Source organism: Urtica dioica, chromosome 1 (genome assembly GCF_054948205.1).
Source record: "Urtica dioica subsp. dioica isolate 48M chromosome 1, U.dioica_male_clone48M_v1_H2, whole genome shotgun sequence".
NCBI lineage: Eukaryota > Viridiplantae > Streptophyta > Magnoliopsida > Rosales > Urticaceae > Urtica > Urtica dioica.
In genome coordinates, this window is record NC_142756.1 from 12,195,973 (window position 1) to 12,222,565 (window position 26,593).

Here is a 26,593-nt window from a genome sequence, read left to right on the forward strand (position 1 = left end):
ACATGTTTGTAACTAATTTATAGATTTAGTTACATGTTTGTAACTAATTTATAGATTTAGTTACGAATATGTAACAAATGTTTATATATCAGTTACATGTTTGTAACTAATTCACAAACTTAATGATCTTTTACTTCATGAGAGATTAGCAAACTTGGAAAAAGAGTTCAATAGCATGCATACTGAGATCATTGCTCTTTATCGAGAGGAGATTCAAATTCAAAACATATGTCTAGATTATTGCTCTTCACGTGCATGTCTTATTAATCAAATTTACAGCCCAAGATCATGTCTTAATCGTCAATGACCTCAAACTCGTACACCAATGACGGTCGCACCTATACAACGTCGAAAACAAGGGATGAATAAGTTAAAAGTAACTAAATAAGATGAATTATTATGTTTGTCATTTATGTTCCTATTATTTCAGGAGAGATTAACAGACTTGGAAAAAGAGTTCAGTAGCATGCATACTGAGTTCATTGCTCTTCATCGAGAGGAGATTCAAATTCAAATTTAATACATATGCCTAGATTATTTCTCTTCACGTGCATGTCTTATTCGTCAAAATTACAGACCATGTGCACGTCTTAATCGTCAAATTTACAGCTCAAGACTTACTACCCCTATCAATCACTCTCTCTGGTGCTCGGAGTGGAACCAACATGCGCAGAAGATGGGTCCACAAGGGATGAATTAGTTGAAAGTCACTTAATCAAGATGAATTAGTTACGTACTTGTCGCTAAATCAGGTGAATTATTTACTAAATAATCAATAAATAAGGTAAATTAGTTACACATCAGTTACTAATTCACATAACGTAGTTACTAATTCAGCCTTACGTCATGCTTAGTAACATATACGTAACTAATACACACAATTACATACTTGTAAACATATATTAGTTACGTGTATGTAACTAATATACATATTTTAGTTATATGTTTGTAGCTAATTCACCGGCGGCTTTGCTTATATGTTAGCTACTTATATAGCAAATATAGTGATATTTGTGTTTATTTCACTTTATGACACCCCGGAAAGACCACAAGTAAGGTGGGCTCTAATATTCTATACTCCAACACATGAGCTGAAGATCTTCTAAAAGGTTAGAAGAGGATTTCCCAATCCATCAAAGCATCCTATACGTAATATTTGTTGTTAAAAAGAGAGTCAACATTATGTACAACGAAGTTGAAAAAGAATTACGACCACCTTTCGATTTTCGTGTTGAAGTCATTGCACTGAAGAATTGGTTCTATAAGATCTGGACAACGGTTGATTGGCTCACTAGATAAGGGGAATTAGTTACTTAATAATCACTACATAATGTGAATTAGTTGCGTACTAATCATTATGTAAGGTGAATCAGTTACTTAATAGTCACTAAATAAGATGAATTAGTTATGTACTAATCACAAACAAAACCATGATTTTTTTTTAAAAAAATTTGAATTTCGTTTTTCAGATTTCAAGATTTTATAAATGTATTTTTCAAATAAAACATATGTACAACATTACCATGATTTAAAAAAAAAGAAAAAATGGCATGAACTAGCCAATTCAAACTATGGCTTTTGCAAAATAGCCATAGTTTCATTAGGTTAACCAAAATAGCCATTACTCTCATCCCTGGACTAAATTAATCCTGCCTGGATTAAATTTAATCCCGATATTTTGTGTGGATTAAATTTAATCCTGCCTGGATTAATAATCGCAGCTTGGCTATTTTGCTTATACTTGATAAACTTTGGCTATTTTGCAAATCCTTAAGTTCTATTTGGCCATTTAGCCGCTTGACCCAAAAAAAAATTGAATTTCATTTTTCAGATTTCAAGCTTTAAAACAAGATTTTATAAATGTATTTTTTAGATAAAACATATGTACAACAGTGGAAAAGAAAGAAATAGCAAAAAAAAATGCTAAAAAAAAGAAAAAAAAATAAAGTATAGAAGAAAAAAATAAATAAGTAAAAAAAGAATAGATAAAAAAGATGGAAGAATAGAGAAATAGAAGGGTGAAGAGGAAAATTACCGTGGGAAAGATATATGAAGAGAGAGAAATGTGTTAGGAAGAAGAGAGAGAAAAAGTGGTGGGGTTGAAGAGAGAGAAAAATAAACTTTATGTAAATAGAAAAAGTGGTGGGGTTGAAGAGAGAGAAAGAGATATAGTTGATAATTTTTAAATATTTAATATTAGGTGGAATAAAGTAGTAAATAGACACAAAAAAAAAAAAACAAACAAGGGTACATTAAGTAAGTTTTATTTATCTTTCTTTTGACTATGTTTTTCTTTCTTTTGAACACTCCTAAATGTGTCATTTTTCAAAAAAGATATAAATGTGTCCAAACACCATAATTTACTCCTAGAAATGTCAATACCCCTATATATTTTGGATTTTGTAAATATTTTAGAATACATATCGATATATCCTTCGGTAGTCGATCTATTAGTAAAATCAGAACATCGGTATCGGTACCAGTATCGATATTTAAATTAGAGAAATTGTCTAATTTGCTACCAATTTCATAACAGTTTCTCATTTTCCACTAAAACGCTAATTTTTCCCAAAATGCCACCTCTATGTCAACAATATTGACATATATGTCAACAATGTTGACATCTAATAGTGAAGGGCAAACATAGATGTCAACATTGTTGACATAGATGGTGGCATTTTGGGAAAAATTAACATTTTGGTAGAAAGTGAGAAAATGTTATGAAATTGGTGGTAAATTAGGCAATTTCTCTTTAAATTATTGGTTTCACTCAAACAAACGTACTGTAAAAAAAATAATAATAACCCGAGCATGGGCCATTATTATTATTAACGGAATAAATATATAAATTAATTATTGACTCAAATCCTAAAGCCGTGCCAGCAAAGCAATGACGTTACTCTTGCTTAAATTAAATGCGTCAACTTTAAGATGTAGCTCTTGAAATTTATTGTAGACTGGTTGATAATATGTATTTTAATCTGTGGCCCAGAATGAACGTTTTGTATTATAACTTATAAGGAAGCAAATACAAGCATGGGCTGAGAAACAGAGTTTCACAATAACATGGACTCATCGGTAGAGCTGATCTTCATCCCGGCAACCGGAGCAGGCCACTTGTCCTCGGCGGTGGAGATCGCACAGCTCCTTGTGGCCAGAGACTCTCGCCTCTCAGTCACCGTTCTTCTCCTTAAGTTCCCTTTCGAGCCGACTCGCAACCAATACGCCGAGACTCTCTGCTCCACCGCCGTGTTGGAACGAATCAATTTCGTCGACCTCCCAGGCGCCGATCCTCCGGCCGACACCACGCCGTTGACCTTCATAGCCACATTTCACGACAGCCAGAAGCCCCACGTCCGCGACGCCGTCAGAAAGATATCTTCCGGCGGCTCGGTCCGTGTTGCCGCATTCGTGCTTGACATGTTTTGCACGGCCATGATTGACGTGGCTGACGAGTTCGGGGTCCCATCCTACATCTTCTTCACGTCCGGGGCCGGACTTCTCTCCCTAAACATTCACATGCTCGGAGACGAGGACAATCGCGATTACTCCGAGCTCAAAGACGATCTGGTAGTGCCCGGTTTTGCCAATCCGATTCCAAAGAAGGCATTGCCTTCTGTTTTGATGAATAAGGCCATGGCTCCGCTGCTTCAGAAAGTCGGCAAAGGGATGGCAAAGTCCAAGGGTGTCTTGGTCAACACATTTTCCGAGCTAGAACCCGGCTTGATCCAAGCCTTGTCTACCTTGGAGGATGCGAAGTTCCCTCCGGTCTACCCCGTGGGGCCAATCATCAACTTTGGCCCGGGGTTTGGAGGGACCGATAGGGAGACGGAGATCATGGAGTGGTTGGATGGACACCCGGCTTCTTCGGTGGTGTTCCTGTGCTTCGGGAGCATGGGAAGCTTCAGCGGAGGCCAGGTTAGAGAGATCGCGATCGCGCTCGAGCGCACCGGGGTTCGGTTCCTGTGGTCCCTACGCCGACACGGGCATGACGATACAGCTTTACCCAACCCCAGTGAATACGATGATCCGACGGAGGTGCTTCCAGAAGGATTCATGGAACGGACGGCCGGGATCGGGAAGGTGGTGGGGTGGGCCCCGCAGGTGGCGGTGCTGGGCCACGTGGCGGTGGGAGGGTTCGTGTCGCACTGCGGGTGGAACTCCGTGCTGGAGAGCCTGTGGTTCGGGGTTCCGGTGGCGACGTGGCCGCTGTACGCGGAGCAGCATCTCAACGCCTTCGAGATGGTGACGGAGTTGGGACTGGCGGCGGGGATAAGTCTGGACGACAGGAGAGATTTCATCGCTGGTACATCGGGAGAGTTCGTTGTGAAGGCTGAGCAAATAGAGAGAGGAATAGAGAAAGTGATGGAGAGCGAGAGTGAGATAAGGAAGAGAGTGAAGGCGGTGAGCGAGAAGAGTAGGAAAACTTTGATTCAAGGTGGCTCTTCCTACACTTCAATGTCTTGTTTCATAAATCAGGTTATGGAGTCTGTGGATTAAAAAAAAAAAAAAAGTCCCTATGTGGACGATGTTTTGGAGAATAATTAAGTTCTTTTGTTTGTTAACAAAAGCTGGTATGGATTCTAATCCTCATGACGTTGTGGTTTTCCTATACTTCGATGTCCTGTTTCATAAATCAAGTTATGGAGTCTGTGGATTAAATAATATATACCCTCTGTGGAAGTAGTTTCGTTTGAGAAATTTCATTTTGTAAAAAATAGTTATGAAAATATCTCAATTAGACTCCAGAGTTGAGAAATATCCAAAATTGGATTTTTGTATCAATTTTGGACAAAATTACTCTCAACCCATTAAAACCTCTCTCTTTTCTCATTCAGTGCACACTCACTCTCAAAAAAAGAAAAAAAAATGCCCCCTCTCCTCTCAAAATCCGACGAGACCCGACCCCCACCTCCACAAATCCGACCTCAACAACCGAAATCCGACCGTCTCCGACCATCATCTTCAACCTCTCAAGAACTCAACCTTTTTTTTTAATGTTTTTTTCATGGTTTTAGTTGTCTAGGATGATATAATACAAGATAAGTAGTTATTTAAGTTGATTTATATGTGATTTAGAGGTAAAACTAAGTTTTAGAGTTGTCAAACTTCTGGAAATTTTTGGTTGAAAATGAACCCGACGAGATCCGACCGGATCCGACAGTCTTCAACGCCCGTGTTCGACGGGATCCGACGAGATCCGACGGTCTTCAACGAGACGGGATCCGACCGTCTCCGACGAGATCCGACCGTCTCCGACGAGATCCGACCTCCGACGGGATCCGACCGTCTCCAACCTCCGACGCTATTTTTAATTTTTTTCAACTTTTAGTTGTGTTTTAGGTAGGAGACAACTGGTTGAAGATCATGAAACATAAATAGAAAATTAATTACGTTATAAAGAATGAATGAATGATATATGTTTTTTTTTATAATTTATTAGTTGATTTTTTAAAATTATTTGTTATATATTACGTGATTAATCTTGTTATAATTCGTGTTTTAGGACAAATTGACGTTTCTTTGTGAGAGTAATTTTCTGGGTCAAATCACATATAGTGGTTCGGGAATCTTGAAGATTGTGAAAGAAAAATTCACCGCTCTTGATCTACTTCAAAGGATTGCAGAGACTCCGTTCGCTCAATTCTTCGAGGCGACAACGCTAAATTTCTCTACAGTACTCTTACGCTCTCTTCTTCTTCGAAAGATCGAGTCAACGAAAAGGGGTGAGATTTACTTCGGATTGGGAAATAAATGCGTGAGATTCGAAAGACTCGAATACGCGTTGATCACCGGATTCAGTATGGAAGATGGTCCGACGGCGGAGGAGCAGAATGAGCGAAGGAGTGATAGGCTCGTGACCGATCACTTGAAGGCGTGCGAAACGCCAAGTTCAAAGTCTTGATGAACGCGCTCAAAACATGTCAAGATCCGGAGGACGCGTACAAGCTCGGATTGTGCGTGCTTGTCTTTGGGTATCTCCTCGGAGTAAAACACAACAGAGTCATCAACAACAAGTATCTCTACATGGTTGAGGACTTGCCGTTCTTCTATTCTCTGCCACGGGGGAACATCACGTGGGCAGAGACTTTGTCCGCCCTCTCCGTGGACTTGTACCGCTACTGCGTTAAACAAAAGGACAAATCCGCCAACGAGAACGTTCTTCAGAAGAAGGCGAAGTATTCCTTACCGGGGAATTTGCACGCCGTCTAATATTGGGCGTTCGAGGCTATTCCGGAGATTGGTCAGTTGTTCGGGAACAATGTCGGTGTCCGAGTACCGAGGATGCATTTGTGGTCAAGCGTTCTGGTGATGACACGCAAGGATGTCGAGAAGGTTTTGCTTAAACAATGGTAATTTATAATTTATATGTTTTATAAATATTATTAGAGAACTACACTTATCTAAATTTTAAATATTTATAATTTTATTTGTCTTATAGCTCGGTGTTCTTTAGATGTTGAGACCAAGGATCGGAGAGCGCAAGTTCTTCGAGCAACTAGAAACGCAACTCAGTCAATCGCTCTAACCGACTGAAGGCGAAAACATGGTTGAGCCATGTAATATCGAGGAAGAGGTTGACTTAGTACAGTCAATCGCGAAAGAAGCCGGCGTACTCAGACAAGCAGAAAAGGACGAAGACGAGAACTTGTGGAGTGATGAAGACGATGATGAAGATCATGTTTCAGATACACCGCGAGAACCTCGTCAGGTAAATTTTATCTATTAATTAAAAATATGAGTTTTAATTACTAGTTTAATGTGAATTAGTTATTAGTTTCAATCATTTCAGCCCGCACTTCGCGCACCTCCCGCTCGTCCCGATCATCTCCCTATGTGGTCTTTGACGGAGGAAATGTGGAATCATACGATCGAGACTTAGAATCAACTTAAAAACTCTCATAATGAACTTCGACAATCTCATAGTCATTTGGTACAATCTCAGGAGACCGTCTTGAGAGCTCTAAGTACAAACGGTCGGAGGCTAGAGAGAATGAGGCGAGATCATGTTAGTTTTAATAAATAAAGATATAAATTAGTCATATCTATAAAAATGTAGTTTCTTATTTAGTATTTTGTGTCGTCAACTTACAGCTTGACATGTTCGCGAAGATAAACATGATATTCACGAACGTGACGGGTTTATGTCCCGGGCCGTTACCAACTACACAAGCTCGTAAACCTCGTCCACGTCGATCCCCGCCTCATCCTAGTCCACGACGATCCCGTCTCCTCCTAGTCCTCCTGCCCCTCCTCCTTCACATGCGGCGTCGCAGCAGTCGTCTTCGCAGCCCTCGTCTACGACGAGGAAGTCGGCTTCTCTGAATAAAAAATGTCCCCGGCGGAACGATGTATCAGATAAGATGAGCCATTGTCGACCCTAGCACAGAAGAAGGCGAAAGAGAAGGTACGAATGCCATCTCAAAAGCGTATTCGAAAATATACTTTCTCCGCCGATTTCACGGACCTGACACGGCCAAAGTATGCAACAAATAAGCGGGTGTCGCCGTTCAAACCGTTGAAGGAGCCAATACTTAAAGATTGGGATGCCGTCGTGAAGTGGAGTCATACGCGTAAACTTGATGGTCATTTTATGCCGAGGATTTATGTGAAGGTCGCTAACGTGGAAGAAGATTTCTTCAAGATCCTTCTCGAGAAAGGAAAATGGCTAAACGACACGGTATGTATAATTACTTTACTTTTGATATGTATTTATAGTAAAGGTTAATTATTATGTCTTAAATATATTTGTTAATCCAAATACGTTGACAACATGTTGATGCTATTATGGATATGCTACGGAGATGCCAACGACAATATGACGGGTATCGTCAAGACGTCTGCATCATGGATACCAAGTTGGTCCAACATGTATACGGACTTTATACAAAAGAACAAGAGTACAAGAAGATTGTCGACGAAAAAGGCAAAGAGACGGAGATCGTAGACTGGGATCAACGAATCGTGTTTGATCCGATGACTGGATACATAAACTCTCAAGTCTTGCCATGGACTTGTGTGTGAGAGAGATTTTGTTCATCGTCAACTTCAAACAGATGCATTGGTTCACGTTCCGAGTCGACCTCCAAAAGTGGACCATAACCGTCTTGGACTGCCAAAATGATATTGTGAAGAATAGAGAACATGCCAACAACTTCAGAACGATGATGGAGGTTAGTAAACTTTAAAGTTTATAGTAAATCATATGTTTATTTTCTTACATTCTTATGTTAATGTAGAATTGGATTCAAGCGATATCGATGGTTATGGCAATGTCGAGATTATTCAACGAGCATCTGAGGGTGGAGCGAGAGCTAGATGGCGGGGAAATTCGACTTCCACCGTTCTTATGGCTAGTTGACGATACTGTTCCACAATGTGTGAAAAGGTATGTAAAACATTTTGTGCATAATTATTTAAGAGTTATTTGTATATAACATTTTGTGATTTTGTCTGTCACTGGTGATTGTGGGATGTTTGCAATCAAATACATGGAGCACATCCTTGTCGACCCCAATTTTGATACACTACGAAGCGAGAACATTAAGACGTTCAGGAAGAAATGGTCGACGGACCTATTTTTCCAATTAGAAGAGTGATGATATGTATTAAATATTAGGATATCTCTAGTTTTATGTCATTAAATATTTTGGATATCTCTAGTTTCATATTATTAAATATATTGGATATCTTTAGTTTCATGTCATTAAAACTATTTATGTCATTAAATATTTTTTATATCTTAAGTTTCATGTCATTATATAGTTACATGTCATTAAATTCACTCATGTCATTAAATAGTTTCATTAAATATTTTTAAGTAATAAATAAAAATATAAACATAAACATAACCACAAACATGTTCAACTCGAACTTAAACGTCAATTGTTCAACAAAATAAGTTTTAAAAAATAAACATAACGATCAACTTAATAAACATAAACAAGTCTTCACTCTCTCCATGTGCATGTCTTCCTGTTTTTTCCCATACCACTACATTTACCACATTTGCGATGAATAACAACTTTTTCTCCTTGAGATGGGTATCGATTGACTCTTCGCCTTCCTTGTTTACTTTTCTTCGGTCGACCGGCTTGTTTATTTTCAACTGGTTCCAACACCTTCATGTATTTTATGTCATCCGGAACGTTCCACTGGTCTTCATTCCCAACAGGATATATAGATTCCTTGTACATCTCAATCCATATCTCCTTCGAATAGAAAGGACTGCACAACGAATAAATGTCCACACTCATGTGTTGTGCAGATGCGATAGCATTCTCGCACGTGATTCCAAGTAGTTGTGATAGTCCACAAGTGCATGTGTTATTCATCAAAGAACATCAAAGTCACCTCTCTCTTCTCTAACATTACATTCAAACATCGCGAGTCCGTAGGTATTCGCATATTGTGCCTTGCCGTTCAGATGTTCGAGATTCTCTTGAAACTTCGGGAACAGTCTTGTTTCACATTTTCTAGCAATTTCTTCTCGATTAAAAAACCACGTTTGAAGTGTGAATCTAATGAACTCAAGCAAAATGGTGATGGGAAATGTTCTAGCATTCATCGTCTTATTGTTGAAGCTTTCTGCATTATTGTTTGTTATTATATCACACCTATATAAACAGTTACATATTAGTGACGTTACACATATAGTTAAATACTTGTAATGACAAAGGGAAGAGTTTTAGTTTTACCGTTTTCCAGGAAAAAATGCTCTTTCCCACCGATCAAAACCGACTTCCTCGAGATACTTAGCCATCTCAACATCTTTCCTCCTTGATTGCCAAAAATGAGCTTCGAAAGTCCGCTTATTGAAAGCATAAGCGGCAGCATACAGTTCAATGTCGCAATGATCGGTCTTGAATTTATGTTGGACATTTAGTTTGAGATGATGGAAGTATGTTCCATGAGGGATACCGGGGAACACCTCTTCAACACCATGTATGATGCTAACATGTCGATCGGATATGAACACAAACTCTTCATACTCTTTCCCAAGGTATATATCTTCTGTGCTACCTATTGTAATCAATGGTTATAAAATATATAACATAACATTTTCTATATTATAAGTAGATCTCATTATTTTTATTACCTGTGAAAGAATGTGACAACAGATTTGGACCTTCATTACGTTCTTCTTTGACAACATCATCGGCTGTGAAGTCAGGAGCTTCCCATAAATAAGGCACGAAATCCGTTTGTGAAACATCTTTACGAGAGTCACGTGACGATTCACCTTGTTTTGATGGATCACCGTGTCCTGATGGTACAGCAAAATGTTTAACAAAATCCTTATATTCTTCATGATTCGCAAACTCTTCAAATTCTGTTTCTTTGTCATTGTTGTGTCCATCTTCTCCCCCGTCACTTTTATCTTCATCAACCTTGTTATTTTGTTCTTCATCATCTTCCTCGTTGTTGTGATAATCATCTCTATCACGCACGTATACTTCATCATCTGGATCGATGATTATCAAATTCTTTCGTCTCTTGTTGAGCACGAGGCAACTCTTCATTGATAACATTTTAGCGCTATGATTTCTTTCGATATCAAAGTTACATAAAGCGCATATTTTCTATGACTTTTGCACTTCGTATAATACTTAACATCAATATCGTCCTTCAACAAAGCAGGTTCAATCGGTATATTACCCGCTTCATATGGAACTTCTAACTTTAAGTCATACTTTGATATGTCTATATCGACTTCTATTGTACACCTTGTCGACTAACCCCGTGTACGTCGTCTCTTTCGAAACTTCAAGCGGAAATGTTCTTGCGTTTTTGAACATGTATAATTGTCAATTTCTCTCCCATGTGTCGTTAACCATCAATAAAACTGCAAGATATATCACATAAATACATTAAATAAAAAAATACCGGATTTTTTCATTTTCATGGGACACTGTCGGATCCCGCCAGATCTGGTCGGATTTCTGACAGCCTGTCGGATCTGGTCGAATCCTGTCAGATCTTGACGGAATTTTAGCTTAAATTTCATCGGAAATAGTACTTAAATTTCATCCTAAACTATCGGATTTCATCGGAAATAACATTAAATTCCGGGTTCTTTGACCTAAATCTACCAACTTTTCTTTTTCTACATAAACTATATCAACATAACTATAAAAGATGAATGAAGGAACATACTAACCCATTTCGACGGGATTGAACGAATTGGATACTCGAAAATGATGAAAACGAGAGGAAATGAGAGAGAATGAGAGATGAAAAGAAGTAGGGAATGAAGTGAAGTGAAAAATGGTTATATTACCTTGAAAATGTATTTTTGTCCGAAATTGGTACAAAAGTCTAATTTTAGATATTTTTGAACTAGTGAGTCTAATTGAGATATTTTCATAACTTTTGTCTCTACAAAATGAAATTTATCTTTTGTTTTGCATTGTATACAATTATTACAGCTTAGCTCGTGGACGTGTTTTTGTTTTGTGTTATGAAGTAACAAGAAGTAATAGTTTATGTCTAGCGTGGTAAACGTGTGAGTACAATTGTGAAACGAGAATTTTACGGGTGGTCAATAAGCTCGTGTGCTAATATTTCCCTGATCCTACGTTAAAAATTGATCATGAACGATGTTTGAAGATGAATTTGCTCTCGGTCTAAATTCGTTGTTTTTCATCAGACAATATGAGATATATGTCTCTTTTTCCACACTTCACTTGTCAATTACTTTCAATAAGCGCGTGACTTTCCAAAGATATGATACAGTTGGCTTAAATCGACGTTGTTTTTTTCTTTTCTTTTTTTGAATAACCAAAAATTCCATTAGATAGAAGTGATTACAATCACTAATGCAGACTTTGAAAGTCTCAGTACAAAGATACACATGATCTCGGACTGAATCAAACTCATTAATATGAACACATGAAAACGACCCTGGGGTTTAAACGGGGCGTGGCATCCGACAATGGAAAACCAACAATGCACATAGCTAATCGAGCATAACAACGGCTCTTTGACAAAAACCTCTATGGTTGATACGCAAATCCGAACAACCAAGACCAAAAGACCTCGAAAGAGAGTCTCAAACCTGCATAAACCTATGTCTAACAGGAATTCCATTACAAAAGGCTGAAAGATGGCTAATCCAACTTCAAAAATATAAACCAACAGTGCAAAATGCATTCCAAAAACACAAATACAAAGCAAAAAAATAAAATAAAAATCATTTTTCCATAGGAAGAAGATGACGAGAGCCAGAGGCACCACGTTCGCGACGCCGTGGCAAAGATATCATCGTCCGGCTCGGCCAAATTGGCCGGGTTCGTATTGGACATGGCTTGCACGGTGATGATCGACGTGGCTGACGAGCTCGGCATCCCCTCTTACGTGTTTTACACGTGCGGGGCCAGATTGCACTGCTTGACAACCCATCTGCTCCCCTATGAATAGACCACCGAGATTGAAGACGAGCTCGTCGGGCCCGGTTTCACAAACCCCGTCCCGAAATCGGCTTTGCGCACCCTTGTTCTGGACAAGGCCTGAGCTCACTTTTTTTACGACATCGGAAGAGGGATTAAGAGGTCGAAGGGGGTTTTGGTTAACTTATTCGAGGAGCTCGAGTTAGGAATGTTCTGGGCCTTGTCCTCCTCTGATTTCCCTCCGGCATACCCTATGGGCCCGCGTATTAACGTGTCCCCCGGAGAGAGCAGCCACGGGAGGTGGGCCGGGATCGACAAGACGGAGGAGATCGTGGAGTGGCTGGATGGTGGCCCGCTTCGTCGGTGGTGTTCCTCTGCTTCGAGAGCATGAGATGCTTCGGCGGGGACCAGATGAGAGAGATCGCGACCGCTCTGGAGTGCACCGGGGTTTGGGTGTGTGGTCCATACGCCGACCCGCGGAGGACAGTGTGGTTTTACATATTAGCGTATATATAATAATATATTAGTCATTATTATTATTATTGTATTTATGATTATTTCCCTTTTTTCTTTATTTCCCTTTTTGATGTATTAGGGTTATATATACCCAGACTATTATATTCCTTTACAATGCAATTCATTATTCAGACTTCCTTTTTCTCTTAATCTCTAGATCTTCATGGTATCAGAGCCATCTTTTCCATTCATGGCTTTTGTTAATTGATCGAAGAAAGATACTATAACAAGCACGGTGTTCGCGGATCGAACTCCGCGGGGAGTTCGCTGGGGGGTCGACCTACGTTTTTCGTCCGTATCGTTGGTATTTTTGCCTCATTTTCTAGATATTTGGATGTCGTAATTGGTTGAGTGATTATCTTGTTTGTCGGTTTGGTGTTGTTTTGGATGTGTTGTTGATTTCGTTTTCGGATTTCGATTTTGGGGTTTCTCTCTGTTTGTTTGGATTTCATTTTTTGGAGTGTTTAGATTTGTGTTTTTCAATATGGCGGGTCGTAGAGATGATTCCCTTCAGGCAATTGGTGTTCAACTGGATGGCAAAAATTACTTATATTGGAGTTATGTTATGAGGAATTTTTTGCGTGGAAAATCGATGTGGAGTTCTGTGACGGGTGTGCGTCGTAAGCCTACCGATGATAAGGCTGAAGATTTTGCAACTTAGATTGATGTTTGGGAGGCTGACAATGCGAAAATTATCACGTGGATTAACAATTCTATTACCCACTCGATCGGTGCTCAGTTGACGAAGTACGAGAGTGCGAAGGAGGTCTGAGGACATATGGAGAGACTCTATACTCAGTCTAATTTTGCCAAACAGTATCAGTTGGAGATGGATATTCGTGCGCTTTGGAAAAACGGTTTGAGTATTCAAGAGTTCTATTCTACCATGTAAACATTGTGGGATTAGTTGGCATTGACTGAGTCGACTAAATTGAAGGCAATGGCGGCTTACATCTCTTGGCGTGAAGAGCAGCGATTGGTTCAGTTCCTGATGGTCCTTCGTGACGACTTTGAGGGATTGCGTGGTGCGATTCTTCATCGTAGTCTTCTTACTTCTATTGATTCTTTGGTCAATGAGCTGCTGCCCGAAGAGGTTCATCTCAAGTCCAAGATTGACAAGGAGAGTCCATCACCCGCGGTGCATGCTGTCCATGCTGCCCCGTACCGTTCTCCTGCTAGTAGTACGCCCAGGTCATCACTCCCTCTGGATAAATATGCCTTCTATAAAGAGAATGAACATTGAAAGGCTCATTGTCCGAAGGTAGGCAGGGACAGAGCACAACCGCAGCAGCAGTAGCAACAACGCCCAACCCAGCCTCAGTCTCGCCCGACGGCTCCGTGGGCACCCCGTCCGACGGCTCCATGGGCACCTCGTGCACCAGCTCCGTGGGAACCTCGTCCGACACCTCCGTGGACACCTCCACCCGCCAATGACGTTGCTGCCCCATCTGTGGACCCGTACATGTTTGAGCAGTTCCAGCAGTTCCTTGCCTCTCAGCCTCATGCCATGTCAGCATCTTCCTCTAAAGGTTTGTCCTCATCGTCAGTCCCAAGTATACCATCCTCCATTTAGATACTTGATTCAGGTGCTTCCAACCATATGTCGCCTCATTTTTCATCTTTTGTGTCTTTGTCCCCTCACTCGTCCATACCCATTATGACCGCCGATGGCACCCCTATGCCATCAAAGGGTTTTGGTTCTGTTGTTACATCTCATATTTTCATTTCTGATGTCTACTATATTTCTAGTCTTGCTTTAAATCTTGTGGCTGTTAGTCAATTGACCGATTCTGGTTTCGTAGTCACTTTTTCTTCTTCATCTTGTTGTGTTCAGGATCCGCGATCTCAGATGGTGATTGGGACAGGCCGTAAGCAAGGGGGACTCTATGTCTTGGATGAAATTAAAGTAACAGATGTGGCTGTCTCTAGTGTGGATTTATCTTATTTTAATTTGAGTCATTTATAGTCTGACTTTTATTTGTAGCATTCTCATTTGGGTCATGTTTCAGCGTCTCGTTTGCGTTTTTTGGTTTCTGCATGAGTTTTAGGAAATTTGAACTCCCATGATATTTCTGATTGTAGTGGTTGTAAACTTGCAAAATTTTCAGCTTTACCTTTTCATAAAAGTGCTTCGTCTTCTCTTGCTCTGTTTGATCTTGTGCATTCTGATGTGTGGGGACCTGCTCCCGTGTCTACTAAGGGTAGTTCTAGATACTACGTTTCATTTGTTGATGATTTCACTCGTTACACTTGGGTTTATTTAATGAAGCGTGAATCTGATTTTTTGAGCATTTATCGTGACTTTAGAGCCCTCGTAAAAACACAACATTCTACTGTCATCAAATGTTTTCGTTGTGATTTAGGGGGTGAATATACTTCTAACGATTTTTCCCGGTTACCTGCTTCCGATGGGACTATCCGTCAAACCTCATGTACTGGCACACCTCAACAAAACAGTGTAGCTGAAAGGAAACATCGTCACCTTGTCGAGACCGCTCGCTCATTTCTCCTATCTGCCGAGGTTCCTAGTATTTTTTGGGGGAAGCTATCCATATTGCTGCCTATGTCATAAACAGAATCCCAACCTCTCATAATTCAGGTTTGTCCCCTTTTCAAAAAGTTGTTTGGAAAAGTCACTGATTTTGCCTTTTTGCGTGTTTTTGGTTCCACTTGTTTTGTGCTCCGACCTCACGTCGAGCGCGATAAATTGTCTCCTAAGTCTGTTTTGTGTGTCTTTTTGGGATATGGTGTTGGTCAAAAGGGATATCGTTGTTTTGATCCGGTCAGTCAGAAATTGTATGTCTCTCGTCATGTTGTGTTTTTAGAGCATATTCTTTTCTTCTCTGTTCCCGCTAGTTCTCATAACATGACTCAAAATGATCTTATTCGCATTGATCCTTTTGATATTGATACCGATGAGGTTGTACACACTGATACTTTGGTTCCTGAGACACACACGCCTTTGACCCCTCCAGCTACGACTGCTCAACCATCACTTGAGATTGCAGATCATCCTCCTCTGCGTCACTCCACCCATCCTCGTAAGTCCACTAAACTTCCCGATTTAGCCTATTCTTCATACTCTACCTCTTTTGTTTCCTTTCTCGTGTCTCTTCACTCTTTGTCTGAGCCTTTGTCCTATAGAGAGGCTGTTGTTGACCCCCTTTGGCAGACTGCTATGGCTGAGGAACTTACTGCTCTACATCAAACCCACACTTGGGACTTCGTACCATTTCCGTTAGGAAATTGGGCCATCGGTTCTCGTTGGGTCTATAAGATCAAGACCAAATCAGATGGGTCCGTGGAGCGGTACAAGGCCCGTCTTGTTGCTAAAGGATATTCTCAGGAGTATGGTATGGATTACGAAGAGACTTTTGCACCAGTCGCAAAGATGACGATGATCCGCACTCTGATCGATGTGGCTTTCGTACATCGTTGGCAGATATCTTAGATGGATGTGAAGAATGCCTTCTTGTATGGTGATCTTCACGAGGAGGTCTACATGACACCCCCTCCTGGTGTCGCGCATCAGCCCGGTCATGTGTGCGAGCTGCGCAAAGCTCTTTATGGTCTCAAACAAGCTCCCCGAGCTTGGTTTGAGAAGTTCTCCACTGTGATCACCTCCCTTGGTTTCATTCCTAGTCAGCACGATTCCGCTTTGTTCGTCAAGCATACAAGTATAGGTCGTATCCTCTTTTCCTTGTATGTTGATGACATGATTATTACCAACGATGATTATGATGGGATTGAATCATTGAAGTCTGACTTGGCTCGGTGCTTTGCTATGAAAGATCTGGGTTCGTTGCGTTACTTTCGGGGTATAGAGGTGGCTTTTTCTCCGAAGGGCCATCTTTTATCTCAGTCAAAGTATATATCAGATCTCTTTGAGCGTGCTCGTCTCACTGACAACAGGATCGTTGATACTCCTCTTGAAACCAATGCACGCTACTCTCCATCTGATGGGTCTCTTTTTCCCGATCCCAGTCTATACCGCACGATGTTTGGAAGTTTAGTTTATCTCACGGTTACTCGTCCTGATATTGCACATGTTGTTCATATTGTCAGTCAGTTTGTCACTGCTCCTACCACAGTTCATTGGGTTGTCGTTCTGCGCATTCTTAGGTATCTTCGTGGTACTCAGTTTCAAAGTCTATTATTTCCCTCTTCGTCTTCATTGGAGTTGCGCGCTTACTCTGATGTTGATTGGGCTGGTGATCTTACGGATCGCAAGTCCACCACTGGATTCTGTGTTTTCCTTGGAGATTCAGTACTCATCTCTTGGAAGAGCAAGAATCATGATGTTATTTCTCACTCTTCCACTGAAGCTGAGTATCGTGCTATGGCTACGACTACATGTGAGATTGTTTGGTTACGCTGGTTACTTGCTGATCTGGGTGTTACTCTTCATCATCCTACGCTGTTATACTGTGATAATCAGAGTTTCATTCAGATTGCTCGTAACTCGGTCTTTCATGAGCGAACCAAACATATTGAGATTGATTGTCATTACACCCGTCATCATCTACAGCTTGGTACAATCACATTGCCATATGTTCCCTCTTCACTTCAGATTGCCGATTTATTCACGAAGGCTCATTCCACTTCGCGCTTCCGCTTCTTAGTTGACAAACTCTCAATGCTTATTGCTATAGCATCATGAGTTTAAGGGGGGATATTAGCGTATATATAATAATATATTAGTCATTATTATTATTATTGTATTTATGATTATTTTCATTTTTCTTTATTTCCTTTTTTGATGTATTAGAGTTATATATACCCAGATTATTCTATTCTTTTACAATGCAATTCATTATTTAGACTTCCTTTTTCTCTGAATCCCTAAATATTCACAGACCCCCACTACTACAAATTAACATATTGGGTGCGGAAGGGTATTAGGTGCGACATGTCGCACCTAAAAGTCGCACCTAAGCTCATATTAGGTGCGACATGTCGCACCGGATACTCCGCCAGATGACTAAAAATTTCGCTGGTGTTTAGTGGTATCCTGTGCGACACTGTCGCACCTACTATTTTTTTGTCGCACCTAACGCCATTCGGTGCGACTTTGTCGCACCTAATACCAATGGGTGCGACGGTTGTCGCACCCAATAGTTTTAAAATTTAAAGTTGTCAGCCATATTCCCCCGAAATTTTTTGGGTTTCGGATTTCATATCCGGTGCGACACTAGGTGCGACATGTCGCACCGAATACGGGTATTGGGTGCGACAATGTCGCACCCAATAGTTTTAGGGTAATATAAATACCCGAGACTCCTTCTTCCTTACCCGAGTTTTCAAAACTATCTCTCTCAATCTCACTCTTTCTCTCTCTCCGACCAACCTCCACTCGGCCGTGAATCTCCGGCGAGTACTTGTGTCTCCTCCGCCGTGAATCTCGCCGTCCTCCAAGGTACGCCTCTCTCTCTCTCTCTCTCACCCTCTCTCTCTCAATCTCATTCTCTCCGACCAGACCCGTCCCGCCGTCCGCGACCATCTCCGCCCCGCCGCCCGTGACCAGCACCCATCCCTCCTCTCCGCCATCTCCTCGGCCCTCTCCCTGCCGACCAGCCTCCACTCGGCCTATCACTCTCCTCTCCGACGTGAATCTCGCCGTCCTCCAAGGTACGCCCCTCTCTCTCTCTCTGTCTCACCCTCTCTCTCTCTCAATCTCATTCTCTCCGACCAGGCCCGTCCCTCCGTCCGCGACCATCTCCGCCCGTGACCATCTCTGCTGAACTCCGAGTCTCCTCCGACAGCCCCCTGCGAGGCACAACCATTTGTCCCCTGTTGAACTCCGAGCCCCCCAAATCCGACAGCCCCCTGCGAGGCACCACCGATCAAGTCGCAGCCCCGCCTTTGGAGACTTGGAAAAGCTCGGCCTAGAGCTCCCGGACGGAACCAAGCTCGTGCTGAATTGCAGTGGAGGTTTAATGTTTTTCTTTTTGTTTTTTTTTTCCTTTCATCATCATTTTTTTCCCATAATAAAAGAGAGAGGTTTAAATTTCGAAAAATAAGAAAAACAAAGAGGGGAAAAAATTTTGTATTTGTATGAATTTTGTATTTGTTTGGAAAATCTCATATATGATGTTATGAGTAATAAATAATAATAATTTTTATTTATGGTTTTGGTTGGTGCTCTTGCACACATGCTTTGTGTTATGTTAATACTTATGTAATTTACTATTCTTAGCATGTTTGTGACATTTGGTTTTGACTTGTGAGTATTCTTATTAATTTATTTCACGATGTATGTTGCCGCAGCTCGTCCCCGACTTGCCGCAACCCGTCCCCGACCTCGCCGCAGCTTGGTCACTCGCAGCCCCGCGTCGTATCTCGTTGCCTCGTCGTCGCCTCGGAAAAGGTTAGTTATTTGTAATTAGTAATATTTTTACATTATTTAATATTTTTAGATTATTTCATATATATTAATTAGTAATATATATGAAAATATAACTTTGATTAGATGTTAACACGTTTAGTTAATTAATTAATTAATTAGTAACATGTTTAGTTAGATTAATTAGTAATATATATGTAAATAGTAACATGTTAGATTAGATGAAAATATAACTTTGATGAAAATAGTAACGTATAGTAATTGTCAAATTTTTTAATAATATGTAACATGTTAGATTAGATTAATTAAGTTTAAAGTAATATATTAAATTAATTAGTAACATGTTTAGTGTAATTTAATGTAATTGTAACATGTTTTGTTTAAGTTGATTGCAATTTGTTGAAAATTTGGTTAATTAATTAATCTAATACTTTTTTTAGTTAGATTAATTAGTAATATATATGAATATATTTTAAAATGAACTAGTAACATGTTAAATTTAATTTAAACTCAGTTTAGTATTTAACGAATTAACTAATTTGTCGAAAGTGGTTAACTCGTTAATGAAATCAGTAGTGAATTTGTATATAATAACGAATTCTAACCATTTTTCAAAATTAATACATGTCATTCAGAAATTCTCTTACATTCTTACAAATTCGCTCTCGAATCTTTCAAATATTAACGGTTCACTCTCAATTTCCTAAAAATTCATCACTCTCAATTTCATAACAATTCACTCTAAATTTCAAATATTAACGATTCACTCTCAATTTTACCTCTCAATTTCCTAATAATTCACTCTTACAAAATGAATTCTAACGATTCATTTTTATCTCCCAATTTCCCGTCTCATTCAGAAGAATGTCAACTCCAAGTAGGGACTGGATTACCGAGAACAATCGGTTGAGTTTGCAATATAAAACAGGGGTTAACGAGTTTATCCGCGTTGCAAGAAAACTCCGAACAAAAACGGTCATTATCGTTGTCCTTTTAAGTCTTGCAATAACGTGAGATGTCTGGACATCGGGGTCGTAAAGAATCACCTTTTGAACAAGGGGTTTACCCCAGGATACACCGAATGGTATCATCACGGCGAACGTCGAATGGTAGAAGATGCCAGCGAGACTAACCAAAGAGGAGTCGTTTGATTGCACGATGCTCTCCAGGATATAATGGATCACGAGGACTTCGCCGATTTTACGGATCCGACTCCGAGTGAAGTGCGTGCAGATGAGCAAGTGGAAGATTTGTTCGCTGAGTTGGAAGCAGAATTGTACCCTAGGTGCAAAGAGTTTTCGTCTTTGTCGTTCTTGGTTTCGTTGATGCACATCAAAGTCACGAACCATTGGACGAACAAGTCGTTTACAGAATTGTTGCAGCTTTTGAGGAAGTCTCACCCAATTGGTAACCGAATTCTGGAAAAACACTACGAGGCAAAGGCGTAGCTGAAGCGTTTCGGCATGGGATACGATATGATCGACGCGTGCATCAACAATTGTGTGTTATTTCGAAAAGATCTCGAGAAAGCTGAAGTGTGCCCAATTTGCAATGAGAGCAGATGGAAGCCAACCGGGAAGAATGTATCACAAAAGATATGACGATACTTTCCCTTGAAAGATCGATTGAAGCGATTGTACGCTTCTTGACACACGTCGCTTGAGATGCAGTGGCATGAATGAGATCGCGTCAAAGAAGAAGGTGTTTTGCGACATCCTGCAGATGGTTCGACGTGGAAGAATCTAGATGAGAGATACCCAAATTTCGCTGCAGAGCCTCGTAACGTACGTCTGGGACTAGCTTTTGATGGGTTCAACCCGTTTGGGGAAATGAGTCTAGCGTATAGTATGTGGCCCGTGGTACTAACTGCGTACAACTTGCCACCTTGGTTGTGCATGAAAAAAGAGTACTTGATGCTAACGCTTTTGATACCTGGACCGAGCTCACCTGGAAAAGACATGGACGTGTTTTTAGAACCACTAGTTGAAGAGCTGAAAGAATTGTGGGATAATGGATTCCAAGTGCGAGACGGAACGAACGATGAAGTGTTTCGGTTACGTGCCGCGCTTCTATGGACGATAAACGACTTTCCGGCTCGATCGTATTTGTCTGGATAGAATGGCCAAGGGTATCTTGCTTGCCCCACGTGCAACATTGAGACGCCATCTATGAAAATTAGAAACAGGATTGTCTACTATGACCATCGTCGATTCTTGCCTACGCCTCACCGATTGAGGAAAAACACTGATCACTACGTAAATCGTCACGAGAAGCGCCTGAAACCTGTCAAGTTGACTGCGCAAGACATACTCGATCAGTTGACTAGTGTGTCTTCCTAGCGACAACCGGCAAGAATATCGGTAAACGAAAACGTGCTGAGTGCGAATTGAATTGGACCAAAAAGAGCATCTTCTATAAGTTGTCTTACTGGTCAGAATTGGAGTTAAAACACAACATGGACGTCATGCATATAGAGAAGAACGTGTGCGAGAATCTTCTGGGGACGATGCTCAGCTTGGAAAAGAAGAACTACGATACGGAGAAGTCGAGATTTGACTTGATGGACTTGAAAATCAAGTCTTCTCTGCACTTGAGACAACAAAGGAATGGGTGGTACAAACCGCCAGCAGCGTACACGTTAACGCTTGAGCAGAGACACCGGTTTACCGAGTTCCTCCAATCTGTTAAATTCCCAGACGGGCTCGCTGGAAATTTGAAGAAAAATGTAACTGCTGACGAGAAGCTCACAGGTTTGAAGTCGCACGATTGTCACGTGATCATGCAGAGGCTGTTGGGTGATGGTATTCGGCCTTTTGTGCCAAAACCGATACAAGAGACGATCTCAGAGCTCTGCAACTTTTTCAAGTTGATCAGTTCTAGAACCCTAAGAGTGGACGATCTCGAAAAAGCGCAAGATTCAATCATTGAGATATTGTGCAAGCTTGATATGATATTTCCGCCAACTTTTTTCACGATCATGGTTCACGTGGCAATTCATCTACCAAATGAAGCGTTGTGTGGCGGTCCGGTGCATATGCGATGGATGTACCCAATTGAGAGATACCTTGGAACGTTAAAACAATTTGTCAGAAATAGAGCTAGACCCGAAGGCTCCATTGCGGAAGCGTACGTTGTAGAAGAGGCATTGACATTTGTTGCAAGGTATCTCGAAGATAAGAAAACTGTCGATGAAGTTCAAGTGGGGGAACTTAGTGTTTTCCGATCTGAAAACTGTGTGCCTTACGGGATGATGAAGCCGATAGTTTTAGACGACGACCAAAAAGAGAAGGCGGAGTGGTACATTTTTACCAATTGTCCAGAAATCGATCCGTATTTGCTGTAAGGGAATCTTTCATTTAAATATGTACATAATCTAGCTCATTGATTTACATCTAATTACGTAATGTTAACAATGAGCATTTGGAACTTATACAAAATAACTCTGAAGCGGGAACTGCAGATTCTGATCTCGAAGCAATGCACAGAAAAGAATTCAAAATTTGGTTTGCGAAAAAGGTAAACTGAAAGGATTCATTTGCTGAAAGCATACTAAAATTGCTACTTAAATTGCAAATGACATCATCTTCATTTGCATATTCCAGATTTATGACATGAAAGTTAGTGGTTCCGACGTGTCTGAAGAACTTTACGCATTGTCTACGGGATCCATGCAAATTACTCATCAGTATCCGAGTTGCTTTATGAATGGCGTGAAGTTCATCACTCGTCGTCGTGATAACCAACGAATCACCCAAAATAGCGGTGTTTGTGTGCCCGTGAACGACTTCAACTTTTACGGTCGAATGGAAAACGTAATCGTGCTGAACTATACACATAACTGTCGTGTCGTACTGTTCAAATGCATATGTTATGGTGACAAGTACAATGCAGGACGTATAGTGCACGTTGATAAGACCACCGGATCAACGAGTTCGTATACCGCCAAATAGTGGTTTACAGAAGAGCCGTTTATACTCGCGACTCAAGCGAAGCAAGTGTTTTACATCCAAGATCTCGTTAAGGGTCGCGAATGGGAAATCGTTCAGGAATGCAATCAACGTGGGATATGGGACATTCCTGAAGTTGATCCGACCACTTCAGCATCGATTCCATTGACAATAGAATTGTCAAATATCGACCGTCTTAATCATCGACACGAAACTGCTACGGCCGAGCTTGTTACTGTCGTTGAAGATGATGAAGAAGTGGATGAAGAAGATGAGGCGCTTGCCGTTTTTGAGGGAGACGATGTTGATGTCGATACTAACATTACATCGAGTGACAACGATGAATGACTAACACAATGTAATAACCGTAGTCGTCAAATACTAATTACATAGTAATTAAAAATACTAACTACAATTCATTTTGCATGATGTCTACTTCAGGTCAGGACCCATCAGGAGGAGAGCGTGACCCCCCGCAGATGCCGAGGAAGAAACGAGGACCAACGACTGGCGTCGTTTCTGCGAGAGCTGGTCTTGGGACCCCTGGAGCGAACACAGTTCGCTACGATCAGAATGCGCAGGCGTTCTACCAAGACGTCAGGGAGCAAAATCCGTTGATCGAGACGTTCCAAAACCGATTAGGAAACCTGATCAAGAGTATCATTCCAGTCGACCTCCCAGACTGGAACCATGTGCCTGCGCAGAGTGTGGCGGCTCTTATGAACTCGATTCATAACGAGTATCACTTCGTTTATGAACATCCCGAGAGTGGCGAGCTTGTGCCTGCAGATCCTATTCGCAACGAGATTGATATGGCTATCATTCGCGATGCGAAGAGGATGTGCTGTGGCCAGAGTCGAGGTTGTCGCAGCTCTTCTTCAAGACATTTTGCGGGAGTAAGGAACTCGCTAAAAACGAAACTCCCGAAGGCTATAACCAGGAAGCCTGGTTGAAAGCAATAGAGACGTTCAACTCGCCGGAGCATAAGGTATGAGTTGAACTTCCGATGGTTATTCGAATTTCTTAAAACTAAACTTCACGTATTTATGTCTTGCAGGCGAAATCTCTCCGCAACCGGGAAAATTCGAAGATGAAGAAGACGAAGGCGAGACAAGGGTCGCTTAGTTTTTTTGGTCATCGCTCGAGGAACGTAAGTCTCTTAATATTAATATGCAATATAAATGTGATTCATATTTTAATGTTGAAAAATTACAGCGAAGAGAAGATGGGAGTATAGGCTCGGCTTTAGCGATATGGTTAGAAAAACACCAGGACGCTAAGGGATCGTGGACGACGGACTTCGCGAAGACGCAATACGTAAGTTAATTTTTTTTATTTACTATATTTAATTACTTATTTCTTCTTATCTGATAAGTTTTTTGTGGTTTTATTTTGAAGGATCAAATCACCGCCCAGACGATAGACATTTTGCGGCAAGCGGCGGAGCAAAACGTCGTGATCTCCGAAGAAGATGCGGAGACGTACGCGATGCGCGATGTTTTGGGAGTACGCAGAGACTGGGAAGTCGGTTTAGGGCCTTCGATCCCAAGGTCATCGTTGGGTGTTGCCCAAACGCTAGATGGAGGCTCGTCAAGTTCGTCATCTCAGACCGATCCACTGGTTGCCGAGATGCGAGCTCAGATGGATGCCCAACAAGCCGAGCTGCAAGTGATGGGGCAACAGATCGCCTTCCTCAGCCAGCAGCACCACCAGCCTCCCACGACTCCTCAACCTCCGCCTGCATCGCAACCAGGTGGGACGGATCAGCAGACGCCAGGTTCCACGCCGGGTTCTATGGATTACTTGCGAGACCGTCCTTACGGAAGCGGCGGAACGAGCGGCAGCGCGTCAGGCAGCGGTGGACGAGGACGCGGAAGCGGTTCTCGAAGTTCTGGCAACTTATTCGGTAGAGGGAATTCTACTATCGATAAGTTTTATAAGAAAAAGAATTAGGAATTCATTTTTTTCGCTTTTTTTGGAAAGAATTTGTATTTTTAATTAAGAATTCTATTTTCATAATATTATTTCTAATTCATTTAGAATTTTGTTAATTAATTTTTATTTAATTTTAAATGAATTTTAATTTACTTTTTTTATTTTGTATTTTTTTTAATTTAAAAAACATATTCGGTGCGACAATGTCGCACCGAATATCATGGCGCGAACGGCAATAGGTGCGACAGTGTCGCACCCGATATGTATTTGCCCGCCAATTTTATAAAATTTGGCAGGAAAATAACTTGGGCATTAGGTGCGATTAGTCGCACCTGAAAGTGTCGCACCTAAAGGGGTACTTATTAGGTGCGACATGTCGCACCCAATAACTTCTGCGACGGGTTATCCGGTGCGACGCTGTCGCACCCAATGTCGCACCTAATAAACTTTTAGGTGCGACATTCGTCGCACCGGATAACGTATTTTGTCCTAGTGCCCGTCCGACTACGAGAATCTGATCAGGTTCTTCCGGAAGGAGAACGGACGACCGGGACCGGGAAGGTCATTGGGTGGGCCCCATAGGCGGCGGTGCTGGGCCACGTGGCGGTGGGAGGCTTCGTGTCGCACTGCGGGTGGAACTTTGTGCTGGAAAGCGTGTGGTTTGGAGTTCCAAAGGCGACTTTTCCGCTCTATGCGGAGCAGCATTTAAACGCTTTCGAGATGGTGAAGGAGTTCGGACTGTCGGTGGAGATATGTATGGAAAACGAGAGGGATATCATCGTAAAGAAGGGTTTAGGGGTGTTTCTGGAGATTGGGTCGTGAAGGCTGAGAAAATCGAGATGGGAATAGTGAAGCTAATTGAAAGGGAGAGTAACGTAAGGAAGAAGGTAAAGGAGATAAGCGAGAAGAGCAGGAATGCTTTGCTTCACGGTGGCTCTTCCCACACTTCGCTGTCCCGTTTCATAAATGAGGTCATGGAGTGAATGGATTGAGAATTTTCTATATCTGTTTTGGCTATAATTACAGTATATGTTTATATGTCTCTATATACAAATCTACTGCGTGGGGTTTATATAGCTATATATACATATATATATACAGTGACCGTGATCTTTAAGATAGCTGTATATACTTATTTATACCAACACTGAGATCACAAAAACTTAAAATACAGCTTTTCTTTTTTCCTTCTTCATCTATTTATTATGTATAAAATCAATAATTTTTTTAAAAAAAAAACACACGCCAAAAATTTCACTCATAACCCTTAATTTTTTTTTTCTTTTATTGAATTCGTTTATATTTAGAGACCATCCTGCGATGAATTTCTAAGTGCTCGGCATTTGTTGTGCTTGAAATTTAGTGTTTTTTGCGTGATAAATATTTTTGTCTGTCAAAACATATCATGTAATAAAAGCTGATTAAAATAAAAGTATGGACCAAATATTTTATTGTCAATTTGT

The 26,593-nt window shown here is 41.0% G+C and overlaps 2 pseudogenes; both read left to right on the top strand.

The window, feature by feature from the left end:
* The first annotated feature begins 2,966 nt into the window (after positions 1-2,966).
* On the top strand, positions 2,967-4,665 carry LOC149407264 (anthocyanidin 3-O-glucosyltransferase 2 pseudogene; annotated as a pseudogene).
* A 7,932-nt stretch (positions 4,666-12,597) lies between these two features.
* LOC149407265 (UDP-glycosyltransferase 71A16-like) lies at positions 12,598-26,113 on the top strand (annotated as a pseudogene).
* The last annotated feature ends 480 nt before the right edge of the window (positions 26,114-26,593 follow it).